Below are 3,986 nucleotides of genomic sequence, written 5' to 3'. Positions count from 1 at the left end.
GAGAGAGAGAGAGAGAGAGAGAGTGTGTGTGTGTGTGTGTGTGTGTGTGTGTGTGTGTGTGAATAAGGGTTTTGAATGAGTAAGCTAGAATGACTTTCCCAGGTAAGGTATTCTTGCCAGGTGGGGGATTGAGGTGGGTTTGGCAAAGGTTTCCAGATAGTAGGGCCTGATGCAGGCCTCAGCAGACAGCAGGAAGAACTAGCAGCTCTGTCCTCAGCTCTCCTACTCCTCCTCCTCCCTAGCCTGGGACTTCTCTAGGTTGTGTCATGCCACAGGTCCTGGCTTTTCTAGTGACCAGGGGGGTGCTCTCTACGTTTTGTGAAGTCTAGAGGACACTGATCCAGCTACATGTCCTTTGAGGACTCAGTTATGTCCCTGATGTCTGTGTATATTGGGTCAATCCAACAATGCTGGTATATTTTAAAGAAACTGTTGAATTTTCATTGTTTACTCTGGAAAATTAGAAAGATACAAATAAAACACCCTACCCATAATTGTAACCTTACAAACAAACATCTAGTGACACTTAGGAGTGCTCAGACATCAGTTACTGCTGTTTTTGTTCCATTGCTGCAGCTGGTTCCCTGCCCAGGCTCCTGGGCTACTTGATTGCTGTGAGCTCTCATTCCTGGTTATTGGCCCTCAAGGATGTCTGGTGAGATTCTGTGTATTCAGGAAAGCCCCAAACAAGTAGTTTTCTCTCCAGCATCCCCTAGCGGGGCATAGGCACAGTGTGACCCTGGGAGTACAGCTGGTGCTGTCTGTGGTTAGAGCACAGTGCTGATTCACAGCTGGCATTATCAAAGGCAAAGGAAGAATTTTGGAAGGGGAACCATGTGCAAAATTGAGACCAAAGGAGGTATAATTGCTCAAGAAATTAGTGCAAGGAAAAACCCCCCAGATATTTTGAAGTGGGACAGGAAACAAACTTGAAGAGCATCTCTGGAATCAACAAGACATTCCCTGTCCTCATACAAGCTCAAGGGTACAAAAGAGTAAATATTTCATTTCAAAGGAAAGTCCCCAGGCCCGAAGAAGGGTAGGTAGTTGTTTCTTCAGGATTTTTTCACAATGACATCCAGTCTCTCAGAGATCATTGCAGCCATCATCTGAGATCAAGCTCTGCTTGACCTGGTGTTAGACCTTGGTATTGCTCACACAGTACTGATTTTTCAGGCATTAAGGGTGTAAGATTTGTAGAGTCCTGGAGGCTTCTACCTAGATTTCAAGGGAAGTTTTGGGAGACTGGGAATTGTGTCAAGAGATCATAGTCCTATTGGGAGTCCTTCAATAATACTTGAAGCTGTGGGAGGGGAACAGAAGTTGTTGTGGAGACCCTGCAAAATTTGAGAGAGCAGAATGAAATTATCTGTGGAGGAAAGTTGCAGATAGTGAGGAAGCCAACATGAGAGAGAGATCATGTGGGTTGCAACCAGGATGGAGCTGTCCCAGCCCTTTGGAGCTTACATCTCACTACCATGTGACCTAGATGCTAGACATGGAACTATAAGGCTTAATGTTGATATAACTGGGCTTAGTCTTGCTGTGGTGTGATTCCTTTCTATTCCCCTATTCCTTCCTGAAAATGTTTTCCTGGTGCTACTATGCATGTACTTGCTTCTTGATTTTTATAGAGGCTCACAAATATGAATTTTCCTTGAGTCTCAGAAGAAATGTTGGACTTGGATTTTTGAGCAATACTGAAACTATTGGACCGGTGAGATAGCTCAGTGGATTAAGTGTCTTAGGCAAGTTCAGGGGCTGGTGGTTCGATCCCTAGTACCAGAGGCCGCGCTGGCCCTGCCCCTGGGGCATGCTGAGCCAGACACCAAGACCAGGTGTCATGGTGCACACCTATAATCCCAGTGCTAGGAAGGCTGAAAAGAGGAGGATCACTATGAGTCTGAGTTGTGTAGTAAGCCCCTGTACCAAATACATTTAAAAAATAATACTGAATATTATTTTTATTAAATACTATTGTCATTGCAGAAGCAGGGATTAGTATAGTTTTTTTTTGTTGTTGTAGGCAGGACACATATCATGTTAAGCAGAATTATGACATTATGTGTTTATTTCGAAAATTAAGCACAGTTTAAAGAGACTAGTTGACAATCTTGTCAGCTTGACAAAATTAAAAGGTTCTTAGAGAGCTTGTTGGAATATGAGAACTTGAATCTTAACAGTGGGTTAATCTGTTGATAAGTTCATTGCTGAATTATCTATAAGGAGGCAGAGCTTACTAGGGAGGATAGAGTCATGTGGCTGTGACCTGTGACTATAGGTGCCCCTGGTCCTTCTGCTCAGGGTCTTTCCAACCTATTCTGTTTCCTTCTACTGGGAAATGAGCAACTTTCCTTGTTTTGCCCTTCTGCCATGATTTCTCTGATTTGGGATGAAACCTCTGAAACTGCGAACCAAAATAAACCTCTTCTAAATTTTGGGTGCCAGATATTTTATCTCAGCAATGAGAATGCTGACCTATGCACAATGTGATCTAGCAATTGAAAGTAAAGATTGGAAAGATGTATGTGCATCCTTGTTAATAGGAGCCTTACTTATAATAGTCAAAATGTGAAGGCAGCTCAGTAAATATCCACTTATGAAACAATAAACAAAATGTGATCAGGTGAGATTAAAAAAATACAGTGATTATTGATATTAAAATTATTATTTTTTAAAAGTCACATTTCCATTAATCTCCCTCAAAAAACATTTCTCCTTGCTTGGAACACAATCTTTTTTTTCCACACTTTTTGAAGCAGTCCTGGGAATTCTCTTTTGTGGGTGTGGTGAGTTGCTCTGCCATGGCTTACTTGATGTCCTGAATCAATTCAAAATGTTTATATTTGATAATCATGTTGACTCTGGGGGAGAGGCATGAATCACATGATGCTGTTTCTAGTGAACAATGCAGAAGAAGATGCTCTGTGTCTTTACAAGCTTGCTTTCGTTTGAATGGCACACAGCAGTAGTGCTCACCAGATTTTTCAATCATACCTTATAAGGACACTCATAAAAGGCAACTTCCAAAGCTGCTTCAGAAAGTGGCATGGATGATGGGATAAGAGTGTATCTTAGTTACTTTTCTCTTGTTGCTGAGACAAAATACCCAGCACTCGCAGATAAAGGGGGAAAGATTTATTTAGCTCACAGTCTGTAGATGTCTGATCAGCTGGGTCCAAGACAGGTTGGCTTCAAAGAGGAGGATCCTGCTGGTTCATGGCAGGAGAAGATATCAAAAACAAGGAAGGAAGGAAGGAAGGAAGGAAGAGGACAAGCTTCTTTCAGTCCCTTATATGGTATCCTTGCTACCGAGTTTAGGGTAGTGTCAAACCAATCAGTGGACTGATTTAGAAATTGTCCACCCTTAATCCTAGGATTGCACAATGAATCAACCACAAATCCCCACTAAGTGAGGCTTTGAGGGGACATCTACACACAAGCATAACTGTGTGAGGCAAGGATGAATATTTTGAGGGGGATTAATAACAATGCATCTTTTATTATAACAAACTTTTTAAAGTATAAATATTCACTATATAGTTGGATCATACACATACATTGAAATATCGTTCTGTCTCTAAGAGGAAGGACATCTGGGCACGGTGGTGCATATCTATAAGGCTGAGGCAGAAGGATTTCTCTGAGTATGAGGAAAGCCTCAGTCTAGTGAGATGAAAGCTCATTTGAACTACATAGTGAGACCCTGTCTCAAAAAAATATTAAAGGAAGGACACTGCAATATCAGTAAGCCTTATGTTTAGATCAATAGGCCACTCACAAATGGCCAAATACTGTATGGTTTCATTCATGTGAAGAATTTAGTCAAACACAAAGAGATAATGTAGAATGATGAGTCAGGAGCCAGGGAGGGAGGAATGGGGAACTATTGTTCAATGGATAAAATTTCACTTTTGCAGAGCAAACTAAACCCAGAGCCCAACGATGGGAGGAAATCATAAAGATTAGAGCAGAAATTAATTCAA

The sequence above is a fragment of the Octodon degus genome, unplaced genomic scaffold, assembly GCF_000260255.1.
Source record: "Octodon degus isolate 3935 unplaced genomic scaffold, OctDeg1.0 scaffold00071, whole genome shotgun sequence".
NCBI classification, from domain to species: Eukaryota; Metazoa; Chordata; class Mammalia; order Rodentia; family Octodontidae; genus Octodon; species Octodon degus.
This window is presented reverse-complemented; position numbering follows the sequence as displayed.